Below are 13,995 nucleotides of genomic sequence, written 5' to 3' on the forward strand. Positions count from 1 at the left end.
ACATGTAAAAGTTCATTCGAGGCTTATTTTCCTCTATACTGGAAGTGGTGGTGGCCCCGAGGGACACAGTTCGCCTAGGGCGCCACTTACCCTTGGACCAGCCCTGAATGCAGGGCAATATCAAGGAGCCTTATCAGCCCAGTTGTACTGCAGAAAGGAGAATTGGGATTTTTTTTTTTCTTAAACAGAAACTCAGTATTATTTATTGGCACTCCCCCTGCAGGACAGGAAACGGCTTGCAGGAGAGGAGGCATTCGCCATCCCGAGGTTTTGATAAAACTCTCTCTCAGAAATGGACGGATGCTCCTTGTGCGCGGCACCCTCCCACCAAGGAGCGCTTGCACTTTCACATGGGCACCTCCCGGATTTGATCTCTGCTTGCTAACCAGAGTCTGGTAGAAGCAGTTTAAGTCTGTTTGACTGTCCCTGTCATCATAAGGTTTACGGATGGTTAATTTATTCTTTATAGCACAGTCATTGATGGCTGTTAAATCACAAATGAGAGCCAATAAAGGGTGAATTGCAGCTGAAATTACACTGTTTATATGACAGCAGAGTGCCGGCTAAAAGATTCATATGCCGCTGATGAAGTACGTTATAAATTTTAATTACCATAGTTTGTACAAATGACATGTTTGAAATGCTATTGAGTAATGTGACCCTGATAATGAAACTATAAAATAAATCATTAACTTTCTGAATGAGCTTTTTTATTTCCATGCTACATGAAGTAAACTTTCCAATTTATTCCACTATAGCCTTCTAAAAAAAAAAAAAAAAAGAAATGTTACCAGCCACCTCCTTCACTGGAAGGGACACACTGGCACCCAGACTGGGACAGAGCTGGACTGGAGTATGTTGCAATGGCCAGGAGGGAGAACAGCCAAAGCACCAGAAGTACTAGCAGGGTCTCTCTTCTTATTGTCAAATGAGGAGTTCCTCCTCCAAATACATCTGGATTAGCAGGGGGGAGTGCTAGGGATTGAGAATAAAATCTCCCCTCCCCCTCCTCCTAGATACAGAAGGGAAGAAAATCTGTATTAAAGTTGGGATGTAATTATAGCTCAGCCTTTGTCATCAGTTTTGAAATCCAAATCATTAAAGGCTGCCTGCGGGGCTCCCCTTGGGTCTTTTGAAGCAGGAGCCGAGGTGCCTCGTGGCAAATCTTTCAAGAAGAGACCTGGGTAATTCTTCTGGATGTGACTACCAAAGGTGAAGGAGTCGAGAGCTGCTGTGTGGGCCGGGCAAAGGATTTCCGGGGAGCTTCCCTAGGTGAGGTATGTACCCCAGGCCAGTGTCAGACAAGCGTCTTGTGCTCTAACTCATTCCTTAGAAGAGTGAACCAGATTAATCAGAAGAGACCATGAAGTCAGCTCTAATGAACCTGTGGCGTCGCCTGGTCATCTGCTAGGTGAAGGACCATACCCTCCAGCCTGGTAGAGGGCATCAGTTCAAGAAGTAGCCCATGTAGGAGGTGGCTCAGTGGCATCACCGGGCTGCAAAGCCGCTATTGACTAGCTTATTTGTGCTACTGAGGCGCCTAGTAGCCTTAGCCCTAGATCAGGGCCGCACCATTGCATGTGCTATGCGCAACAGAAAAAAAGACCGTCGTAATGCCTTGCAACCTAAGTAAATGCCAGGTCCAGGTAGGAATTTATTATCGCAAAATGCAGGGAAGGAAAACTTCACAGAAGTGATTACTTAAATGATGTGCTCGCTTTGCCCCTCAGCCTATTTTCTGCTTTGGAGATGTGAACGTGACCTGCAGTGTAGTGTTCGGTGCCTGCACTTTGCCGTCTTTGGAGGTGGTCACACTTCAATGCTGAGTCTCAAACTGGCTAAGGCCCTGGGACTCTTCAAAGCGAAGGCCCAGACTGAAGTACAGAGCTAGCTAACGGCTTTCCTGGACTTTACCGAACTTTTTCAGAGTTCTCCTTTTTTTTTACTGCTTTTTCAACCAACTTAGAGAGTCATGGATCGGATCCAGCTTCCAAAATCTCAGCAACAATTTATTCTAAATGCTGACATTGTTTTGAACGATTGTATTTTGCATAGTTCTGCAAACAAAAATCCCACCCTGTTCAGCCTCCCCTGATAAAATACCAGTATTGATCCACTACTTCTGGAAACTGGAATAGTTTCCTTGCCTGAAGGGGTAAGTGGCAGACTTACCCCAAGACTGAGATCTGGCCCAACCCTTTTATTTCCATACTGCTCAGTTGCAAGCCCAACCCTCTTTTTTCCGAGAGTGGGAAAGCTTCTCAGATTTTAAGACAAAACCAGCTGGACAACAAGCAATGGAGCAGGCCTCGCTTCCATTAAACTCCACACCATTTCAGGTTTCCCCTTCCAGCCTGCCAAAGCAATGTGGCTAGCTCAGGGGCGGGCAATTATTTTGGGCGGAGGGCCGCTTACTGAGTTTTAAAAAGCCATCAAGGGCCGTATGGCAGGCAGCCCAGGGCAGATAAATATTAATTTTCTAAATGTTTTAGGGGCCCGCAGGCCGGATAGAATGGCTTGGCGGGCCGCATTCGGCCCCCCGGGCCTCATTTTGCCCACCCCTGGGCTACCCTGCAAGACTGACTGAAGAAGGAGGTCAGAGAGTCAAGTACTGTAGAGTGGGTGGGCTTAAACAGAGACTAGATCATTTATGACCAGAAACAACATTTGCTTTTCTTTGATCTGGGGTAGAGGCAAATGTCATGTTTCAAGGCAGCAGCTGCTGTGTGCTGCGGTCAGGAAGGTATCTCCCCAGTCCTTGTTCTGGATCCACAGTTTGCCAATTCAATAGGGCACAGCTGACCTCTGAAACACCAGCTTGTAGTATCCTGGCCCTGTTCGAGTGACTGGCAGTGACTTTGATACCCGCACAGTATCCAAGGGCTGAGTGTTTGCTGCTTTCTCTATTCAGTTCCCGAGCTTTCTCTCCCTGTATTTTTATCCACGGTCTCTCCTTAGCAGAGCACAAGCCCAACAACTTCCAGACTTCAGCCAAACTTCACATCTGCGGTGTTTCACTGGATTCTGAATCCAGACAAAATGAGCTTCCTTCCCCCCACTTCCCCGCTACCTAATCTACTTTCAGAGCCGTTGGGAAACTGGACACTCTGCCTATGAGTTAGAAACCCTGCAGTTTCTTGACAGCAGCTCCATCTCTTGAACCTGAAGCTTCCCTTTCATTGGTTCAAGAGGGGAGGGATCATATGGAGTTAGTCTTGGCTGTCAAGTCATTGACTCCATAAGTACAACTTGCAAATGTTGTGGCCAGCACATCACCCCTCACAGTGAAGGTCTTGGGTTGCTATTTTCCCAAGGTGTTTTGAGTTGGATGGGATTTTAATGCCTGCTTTCCGTCTTATCAGCCAGAGCAAAAACATTTCCAGGCAGACTGCTCATGCCGCCCTACTTACCACTAAAGGAAAGGACCACATTATTGCTGTTATAAACCATTGATTAAGGTTTATAATAGCAATAATCCCCTCGAAATTCATTGTTACTGCAGTTAATGACCAGTTTATTAGAGCGTTAACCATCCTTGGCAATGGGCTGAGTCGTTTAATGCTGGTAACGACCAATTTCTCAAGGGTTATTGCTTAAATAACAATCCTTTGTTAGATATATGCTCAACCACCAGATACCGCTCCAGCTGGAACCTTCTCCTGTGAAATAATTGTTAATTATTCCTTTCAAGTTTTGCCACCATGTCTTAAAGTTTCAGATCCAAAAGGTTGCCTAGCAGAAAAAGTAGCTGAGAAACCGTATGTTAAGATTAGATCAAGCACAAGGAAGCAGACGGTAGAAATCACATGGGTCCTAAGCGGGGGGCATGGAGCACAGGCAGCCCAACTTCTGCGGCCCCTACAATTCTGGTTTCGGTGATTCTGCAAACACTGGTAACGTGACGTGTCTGAGGAGCGAACAAATCCCAAACTTCGCATGCAATCCTCTAAAAGTCCCACGGGGAAGAGGCAAACTCAAAACTGTGTTATGGTTTTGGTATCAAGCCTCCTGAAAACTTGAAGAAGTCTATTTGAATCTGTGGAAATAAAGCTGCATCTATCATAGTTATAGTTGTCTTCAAACCCTGACAGGGCCTAGTTCCTAGTTTGGTGGTGGTTAAAAATCACAGAGAGGAGAACTGCGAAAGGTGGGCATCTCATGAGAATATCTCAGCTCTCAAGACCTTGGTTGCTGGGGCATAACGTCCATGAGAACAGATTGTGTGTTTTCAGCATCAGTGAACTTGTGCCTGAATCCTACCTCTGACTTCGGTTGTGGATCCAAATCCCAGACATTGGCATCAATCTGGTCTACAGGGTAGTCCCTTGGAGGCTCAGCCATTGACCTGCTGGGTCACCTTTGGCAAGCCTCTGCACCTTTCTGTGCCTCAGTTTCCACAGCTGTATAATGGGACACTGGCATCCTTTTTAAAGCCCACTGAGATCTACTGGGGACACTCACTATACATAGCCAAGTATAATCACTGTTGCTGATGCAGAACCCAACTCCTATGGGTAACGTTTCAAACAGCCTACGTGCCTTAGGAGACTAAGTTGCAGTTTCAAAAGCGATTCTGGCGCTTGGAAGCTGATGGCTCAGTTACTTTCTTTGAGTCTGGGGATCCGAAATCTGAAAATTGATACTTGGGAATCTACAAAGGTATCCCCGCTGTTCTCATTCTTAAAATGTCACCATCCATACGAGAGCTGGCTCCCCGTGTGCAGAGAGACGTGGACCACACGAGTGCAGAGGAGGACAGGATTGCCCCAGGCTCCTGGGTGCAGCAGCAAATGACCCAGAAGAGACAAGACCCATCCAGAGCCATTCCCCCGTTTTAATTTTGTTAATATGATCTGAAGGATTTTTTCACATTAAGTATTTCCCATCATGTCACGTTAGTATCATCTTTTAATGGCATTCATTTTGCCTAATGTGATACGAAAGGTACAGATATGATTATACGTTAATTGTGTCATATTAGCCAAAATAAATACGGAAAGGGTGAAGCTAATGCAGCCTGATGGCAAATTGCTCATGTGCTAGGAAGCCAAGGAGCGGGCACTCGACCCTCAAATGAGAGAGGAGGCTTCTGTGCTTCTCCAGAAGTGCGTAAGCCAAATGGAGACTAGACCTCTACGTAGACCTTCCCCAACAGACTGCCAGCTGCACCCCTTCCCCACACTCAGCCCAGATGTGGAGGGAGTCACTTGGAGAATAAAAGGAGAGTCTACCTACAGAGAGCTCTGGAGACGGATCTGCTGAGACTTTGAATGAGATATTTTCTTTGAAAACTTTCCACTTCAAAAAGTCCCTGGCCATCTAAACTTAACATTTTTCAAACTTGGTCAAAGAATCAAATGAAAATCCAACTTTTTAAAACAATATTTTTGAAGCAGCATATATCAGAAATCAGTTTGCCTTCCCCTGCCTAACTTTTGTCTCCGTAATGCCTCCGCCTTAGTTTTCTATTTTGTCACTGAAGAAGTGCAGCAAGGGGGCAGTGAGGCTAAACCACCAAAACCAGAGGAAAATCAAGATCCTGGTGCTGGGCCATTCTAGCGCACAGATTTATTAACCCCAGTATCACGGCAAAGATCACCCAGGGGGAGTCCTATATGAATGGCTAAAAGGGACTGCACCTTTATCCACCACAAAGTCGCGACGGCCCTCCCAGCCGTGTCTCCTTGGACCCTTTCCAACACCTCGTGCAGGATCATAGGGACGCTGCATTCAGGCTGCTTCCTTGGTAGCGCCTCCACCCCAAAGTTCAGGCTTCTTTTCCCATATAACATAGGTGCCATTTGGCTTCCAGCTGTGTCCATTAGTGACAAAGACTCTTCAAGTAGGTTCGTGTCGAAGCAAAGCCAAGGATGAATGAAGGAACCCAAGTGCTGGTCTGTTGAGCTCCTCTGCCCTTCTCTTCGCACCCAGAGCTGCAGCCTGGGTTCAGCCAGGCTGGATCTGTTTCTGGTCCCTGTTGTGACGGCTGCGCGGATTTGAGCAAGCGTCCGTGTTATTTCAGAGATAACGTGAGCAGAGCGGAGCATGTCACAGGATAATGGTCTCTTGCTGTTACAATGTTCTTGGCATTTATCAAAAATGACACCAGAGGGAATATGCTCCAGGGAATGGAGGTGTCGATTTGATGACTGCTATTCGATGATAAAAGTTAACAGAAATAAAAACGAACCCGTTGCAAAATAGCTTATTTATGGAAGGGCCCAGCCAAGAAATGGAACAGAGTCTAATTGAAATATTTAGAGAAGGCTGGAGAGGGAAAATCCCCTGCCCACCCATTAACGCTTTTCTGGAGGGGAGCATTATAACCGCAATGCAGCACTAGGGTAAGGTAAAGGGTTTCTTCCTGCTGTTCCACACTTACCCCTCATTATTTGAGTCACGTAGAAGAAGGCACGGACAAGATAGACCAGCAGTACCAGAATAACAAAGCAGGCTTGCTCCTCTCCCTCCCAATTGCCATTTGGCTGCTATTTGGCTTTCAAATAGGTTCTTGGAACATTGATTTAATTCCCCTCCAAACTAAGGGGCTGAATACACTAGCAAATTACTCGGCAGTAGTACCAAGCCAATGGGGGTTTCTGGAGGGCTGCAGCTCTTGGAAGGCTCCATTTGGCCAGGTCAAGAATACTGGACTCGGAGCCTTTAATGTGGCAGGTTGAGGTCATGGCTTTGAATGACTCCTGAATTGAAGGGCTCTTGAATGCAAAAAAAGACCCTGAAATCCAAAAGGACCATTTTGACACAGTAGAGAGTAAGTGACTACAGTGAAAAACCCAATTCAGTCTGTTAATTAAAACTCTGCAACACATAAAAGGCTGATGAGCAACCAAGCACATAGTACAGTTGATAATCCAATGCCCTGTGTCACCTGTTGGGACTCTCCCTTCCCCATCCTGAAAAAGAAAAGTTCAGCATGACTAGTCTGTTACTTAGGTTTGTTTCCCCCCCACAGCTTCTTTTCTAGGTGAGAAATGTGTCTCCCAGCTATTCAGTTAACTTTATTAACTTTTCATTAACTACACTTAGTTCATTTTTGTGCTTCTATAGCAGAAAGACTGAAGTAGTAGCTGGTCATTTTGGGAAGCAATTTTGCAAATTTTCCATTCTGGTGGGAATCCTTTTGCCGTAGCAGGAGCCTTCTTATATGCAGGCAGTATCCAGCTAGGTCTTCTGCTCTCTGGCACATTGGCAGGAATATGTAGCCCCAAGGCAGTTTGCCTGGCAGTCGCCTCGGAGAAGGGAATCAAGGTTTCATAGAGCTGAAAGGCCAAAAGGGACCACGAGATCGCGTAGTCTAGCCTACTATATAACACAGGTCATTAAATTTTGCCCAGCTTGCCCCTGCATTGAGACCAACAGCCTGAGTTAGATTAAAGCATTTCAGTCCTCAGGAGAATAGACTATGATATGTTGTGAGCAGAAAAAAGGAGAAGCCAAGCAGTTCCCCAAGCTGCTGCAGTGGCAGAGAATTGATTTAGTGGTTATTCTCAGATGTCCCTACCAAGTGAGTCATGCTCTGTGCTGCAAGAGGAAGATGAAAACCTGACGCAGTCTCTGCCAGTCCGACCAGGAGGCAAGTTGCTTCCTGACCCCAAGCCTGATGACCGGCTGGCCAGGTACTAATGATTTTAAGTTCTGTTGTGGGATCCGAGTGCCTAAAACATGTCAGGGGTGTTGGTTGTGGCCGTGTTAGTTTAAGGACACCGCAGACAAGGTTCTCCGATATCTTTCATTAGATCAAAAATGCCAGCACCCAGAACATTGTAGACTCCCACCCTGAAGGCTGATGCTCAACTTGGTTGCCTTTCATGGATTACTTGTGATGACCAGAACGAGGCCTGGCTTTAATGCTTTCCAAAGATTTCTCTCCAGGTGGGATCAACTGCTGACAGTTCATGATATATTCCAGTGCATAAGGGGTTAACTGAATCTCACTCTCACACACACACACACACACACACACACACACACACACACACACCAGCATTGCACACGTGCACCACATGAGCCTCATTTCCCAAGCCATCCCCAGTGTGCAATGCATTGAAAGCATCCCCCTGGGCCCTTTACTGAATATCAGACCTGTTAATGATGGCACATCTGCTTCCCGCCAGCTTACAGCTCACTGGGTGGAGGGAATCCCTCAGACAGGCTTGGAGAAGCCTGTTAGAGGATCTACTCGCTGTACATACAGACGACGCATTTCAAAAAGGGCCCCTGCTGTCCTGTCAGACTTGTAAAGTAATTGATATGCATGCTGCCAACAGATACTGTATCAGTCAAGCAGTCAGCAAACAAGAGGGCACCCTACAGGTATTTCAGTCCCTGCAATATGCTTCTGCTAACTGCGGAGAGGGTTTGCTTTTGTAAAAGCGGCATCCAGGGAGCATGCGGCCTTATGTCCCGTGTGTCACGATAGCACGGCACTTGGCACAAACTGGTCTCACTTGTAATGGCACTCATGGAGCACAACACACCGCACCTAAAGCAATGGCAGCCTCTTGCTACTGTTTGTATTGCATCCACGCCAGAGGATTTGACTGACAGCAGGGCTCCATTTGTTTTAGGTGCTGTATAGGCAACGCATGACACAGCTCCAGCCCCAGAGAGATTGCAATCAGAACGCGCTAATTGACAAAGGTGGATTATGAACCCATTTTACAGACGGGGGTCGCGGCTCAGAAAGGTCCACAAACTCACTATCTCCCAGGGAACCTGTGGCAGTGCCAGGGAGTAAACCCAAATGATCATATGAATCCCTGTTCAGCCCTGCACTAACAAAACCATCCGCCTGAACCGTAGTTTGAAACCTAGGTAGTAAACTTTCCTATGGAGGGTACAACAGATTATGTTTTTCAAGCAGCATACAAGTGCTTTTTTAAAAAAACAAGTCTGTCCATTCTGGATAGACAGGAAAACTATGTCACGGACATCCTTGTAACAAGCATCTTCAGAAACAGATCTGGCAGAACGCTGTTATTTCTGAATGTAGCTATTGCTGTTAATTGGTATATTGCTATTTTGTGGTGGGTACTATGGCCAAGTTTACAGGAAAGATTTGAATAAGAGGAGGCCAGTAGCATAGAGGACTAGACCATAGTTCTCTCCTATGCTGGCGTTTACACAGAGGTGATAGAAAACAGCTAGTGATTTTTCTGATGATGGTCTTAAAGTTGAAAATAAGTTTCATTGTGCAGACTTGCATGTGAATTATTTTTGTTTTTCACAATTTGCACATAAACTTCTCGGTGCTTTTTTCCCCCAAAATGTTTAGTCAAAATACTGAAAATATTTCCTGTTGTTGTTGTTTTAATATTGTAAAAGTCTTTTGAAGGGTACATTACACCCTGTTCTATTTTTATACCATATTCATCATAGTGATATGTAAAGTTAGCAAGACTCAAAGCAACTATATGGGTAAGACTTTTTGTTCCAAAAATATTTTAAATGAGGACATAGTAGTAAGATGTTTTCAACACAATTAAGAACCTGAACTTTTAGCATCTTGTTTTGATTTCACCAATTTTGCTCAGTTCATGTGAGGCTGTTGTCTTTAAGCTGAAAAACCTTAATGCCTGAATTTCAAAATTGTGTTTAACGATCATTCGGTTCATCAGAACATGTGAAATTACAAAGCAGCTCCTATTTCTATAATGCATCAAGACCCTCGCTCCACAGCCAGCAGCAAAGCTAGGTTCCTAGACTGTGAGTACTAATATAATGCCTTAAACATTTGAGCTAAAGTACTCCTTTAGCTATATTTAAGTTGTGGACTGTGTAGTTGCTGAAACCTGCCACTAAAGGGAGACAGGAATGAGTACATCCACATGCGGCCACATACCACATTTCATCTGACAACCATTATTTTATACCCAGCAATACAAAATGGCCTGGGAAGAAAGTGGGAATTTCACCCCTACTAAATGTCATAATAGAATTAGAAAATACTTGTTGTTTTTGTTTAGCCCTGGTAAGTGGCACCAAATGAACTGGAAAAGTATAGCCAGGTTAAAGACAGAGGCAGAGAAATGCAACGTCCTTGTTTCTGGCCTAATGCTTCTCCCCTGTCAAGCATTTTCCTTGCGTCTTTAGGAATGCAAGATGCCGACAGTGTATTCTTGACCTCTGCCTTTTACAGAGCAGTGCGGAAAAGGTATTATTTTTGCTGTTCAGTGATGCAATCCAAGCCTTGCAACAATAACAAGGGATTGCTGGGCCTCAAGCTGTTTGAAAATGGTGTTGCCTGCAAGTAAATAAATATAAGTAAAATAGGGCACATAACCCCAGTTATTTCCTTTTGCTGTTAGCAGTCAAGGATGCTAAAGGCTTAATTCACACCCTGGCTAAAATGCCCAGTGCTTAAGTGCATATAAGTCTTATACTGGCCCATTGCACAGAAGTGAATTGTGTCTCCCTCTTACTGCATTGTGATGATCACTCTGCGTAAGCCCACTTTCCTACCCTAGGGCAAAGTCTTTCTGCAAAGTCTGCGGCTTGAAAGGTTCATGACTTTCAGGAGGAGCTCCTTCTTCTCCCTGTGCTAGGAATTTCACTTAGTTTATCTGGGTCTCAGTTGGCTGAACCCTTCATAAAGGGGCTATTTGGATATGCCTATATGGCACCGTGCAGAAAGACCCTTGCTCTAACTCAGGCAGAGCTCCAGAACTGGAAGCAGGGCAAGAGTTACGCAGCAGCCTGCCCTGCTATCTTACCTGGGTAGCGTGCCATTTAACATGGCTGTCTTCACTGCCAAGCTAGCCCGTTTGGAGCAGGCACGAGGACCACAGCGCAGCATATTTTGTTGCAGGGGTGTTCTCCTAAAGGACACTATTTTGCCTGATTCAAGATTCAACAGAGGTCTCCAGTGTTAAAAGAGTGAGTCTCTGCAGCTTCCACTCGTGGCTGAAGCCTCACAAACTCTGTGGGGCAGGCCCCGGGGGAGATAGTAAGACAGTCTGGTGCCCTGGGTTATTCTGTTGTTATAAAAATCATAATTTGGGGGCAGAAGATTGAGCTCATAGTAAAAAAAAAATCAGGGCCTGTCATTCTAACTGGAAAAGTGGGGGAGAGGGGAAAGGCACCAAGGACAGCCTTTGTTGCATGGTTTCAAACAATCCCAGCCATGCATATTTTATTTAGTTACACACACACAAATCCCATGATATAAGTGGGAATTGGAGTTTCCAAAACAAGCCATCAAAGACATTCCAGCAGTAAGATGCCTCTTGCTTTATCAAGATGAACAAATTAAGGGGCTATTCGCGACTGGGGCCAAGTTCTGCCCACTTTTGGGTTTTGAAGGTCTGTTATTGTTATCTCAGCTGTGAGAAGAAAGGAGTAGGAGGTGAGGAGAAGGACCTTGAAGCACCTGGATTCGCTGGCCTTACATTTAATAGGAAGCAGCATGGGCCACAGGGGACGTGTCGCTCTTTTCCACCTACATGTTATTCCAGCCATAAATCCGAGTGACAAGCTTGAACTTTTCTCAATTGACATGTTTACAAGGGAAGTCCGCATTTGACAGGAAAATTAAGCATATCAATCACTTAACGAGCTCGTTAATGAATGCCTCTCAGATCTCTCTGATTTTGTGCCTGGTAGCACAATGTATTGATCAACTGTGTCCTGCTAGGCCTGCCTGCATCCCTCTCCAAGCCAGATGTTGACCCTCCACACCGGTGGCTGGTCCTGGTCAGGGTTTATCAGGAGGTCAGTTTCTCCCCGAGACCCCGTCTTTCCCTTTTTTCTTTTTTTTTTCCCTCTTTTTCTTCCTTTCTTTAGTTTTTTTTTTTTTTTTTGACAGAACAAAGAGAACAGATGCAGGCTCCGGGCCTCTCACACCCACTCAAACATATGGAAGCTATCTCCTCTGTCTTTGCAATTACACAGGAGCTTGCTTTTCAATGGCTTCGGTTTTTATTGCACAGAAACCAACCTATTCCTACATAAAACATTTTTACGGTCTTTCCCCCAGGGGCTTCTTGGCGAGGTCTTGTCAGGTATAAAAATGTGCAGGACCCCTTGACAGCTAGCGGCAGCTTTAAACGTCCTAAGTGCAGACTTGCGAGGCCGTCGGTGAGGAGCAGGCAGTGGTTTAGAGATAATGGAGTAGGTGTGGCCCTTGCTGGACAAAACATGAGCGTCTCGGTTTCACTGAACGTGAAGTGAGGTTCCAAGATGAAGCTGGAAATGGTTAAAAAGTATATGTATATATCCTCCCCGAGCCTCCTGGGAGAAGGTGCTAGCTTTCCAGAAATGCGAGCACACACAAATTATCCCCAAACCTTAGTTGCAATGAAAGAGTGAGAGAGCGGCCTGATCCAAAACCCTTGTTATAAACCCCATCCCAAGTACTGGAATGGGTGCCAAATAAAATCTCACTGAGAACGTATAGCAGTCCCGCCGGAGCACCTCACAGACATTCATGGGTTTATGCACATGGTGCCCACACCTGCTAGGGGAGGATTATGCATATGTTACAGGCAGGGGCAATAGGGCCCAGATCCCCTGCTCCTCCAAAGTGTGTAGACAACTATCTTATCCTGCTAACTCGAGTGAAAGCTACTGCTCTCTGATGAGGTAGGACAACCCTACTCTTTGTCGAGGAGGAAAGGCAGGTCCTGAATGATTTGCTCAGGGTCACACCAGAAGTCTGCAGCAGAGCCAGAAGTGAATCGAGATCATTTAAGTCCCCAAAGCTTGGTCTTCCTCCTCACTATCTGAATTCAGGCAAGGGTTTCTAGAAGACGAGGTTGGGAGACGCTTGGAAAGACAGTGGAAGAGACATCTCTGAATTACTCCACCATCTAATGGATTTTTAAAAATATAGATATAGCGCATCGTGAATAGCCCCAAATGCAAAGACGACAATTTAAGTGTTTCAAATGCGTTCAAGGTAATTCCAAACAAATCTTCAAGCCATTTTAGACTATAAAAAGCCTCGGCTAAATCACCCGTTATGTGGCATGAGTGCTTGTGTTGCAAAATATTGCAAAGATGGGAGGCAAAGTTTGGAGAAGTGACAGCTTATACTTATACATTAGTTACTTAGCATAGAAGACAGATGTGCAGAGGACCGGTTCTCTGTCTGTCAGGATGCTGCAAACAAATGTACGTTCATTGGTCACTTCCTGCTCCTCCTCCTCAGGGGATGGTTTTAGACCAGGGTTTATGGAAGGGAAGGGAAATTCAGATGTCATACTCTTTTCAAAACTTATCAAAGCAAGAGTGATAAGTCGAGACAGACCACGCAACAGTGTGAGAGTTTTTTCACTCTGGTCTCCCTCTGCAGATATCAAGTTGCTTAACACATTTTGGTCCTGACCTGTATTAAGTTTCCATTTATAAATAATTAATGAACTGTTAATTACTCTTACAAGCATGAAACAGATAGGGGTAGCATTAGACAGAGAGAGCTGTTAACAAGTCAAAAAATGTTACAAATGGTTATAAATCAGACTTATAAGCTGAGCTGGTAGAAAATTTCCCAGCAAAACAGTTTTCCACTGAATAACGCTGATTCAACCACATGGCGCTAGTTATGCTATGCAAGCAAAGAACATAAGCCGGGTCCCTGCCCCACGAGGTTTACAGTCTCAGTATACCTCTCAACCTGCCCTGACTTCACCAGCCACTGGAAAAACTGATTAGCCTCTTACCAAAGTATATAGTAATCCATTACTAGTCCTTTATACACTCTCCATTGGTGGAACCATAATACCAGCTCTGATCCCAGCGTATATTATAATTTAGTACAATTCCCCTTGGAATTAAAGCGATTTGTGCCTGAATCACTCTCCTGTGCGCTGAGGAAAGCCAAATTTAATGCCACTGAAGTCTGTGTCATGCTGCAAGTACAAATGTAAGGTATTTTGCCTAATTTTGCCTGAGGGCTGGAGGGTACGAGCATGCACACAGACAATTTCTGAGGACTGGCTAACGGGCTGTGAAGTCCCATCCTAGCTTGAAACAACA

The 13,995-nt window shown here is 45.2% G+C and overlaps 1 long non-coding RNA gene across 1 annotated transcript in view; it reads left to right on the forward strand.

Annotated features, from left to right (window-relative positions):
- The first annotated feature begins 28 nt into the window (after positions 1-28).
- LOC109295580 overlaps positions 29-13,995 on the forward strand; it is a 26,362-nt gene continuing 12,395 nt past the window's right edge. Inside the window, exons 1-2 of the long non-coding RNA XR_002096768.1 lie at positions 29-1,277; positions 7,513-7,637. This is a non-coding gene — a long non-coding RNA (uncharacterized LOC109295580). The remainder of the gene's footprint in view (positions 1,278-7,512; positions 7,638-13,995) is intronic.

This window comes from Gavialis gangeticus, unplaced genomic scaffold, assembly GCF_001723915.1.
Source record: "Gavialis gangeticus isolate Ggan-Ray unplaced genomic scaffold, GavGan_comp1, whole genome shotgun sequence".
Classification (NCBI taxonomy): domain Eukaryota; kingdom Metazoa; phylum Chordata; order Crocodylia; family Gavialidae; genus Gavialis; species Gavialis gangeticus.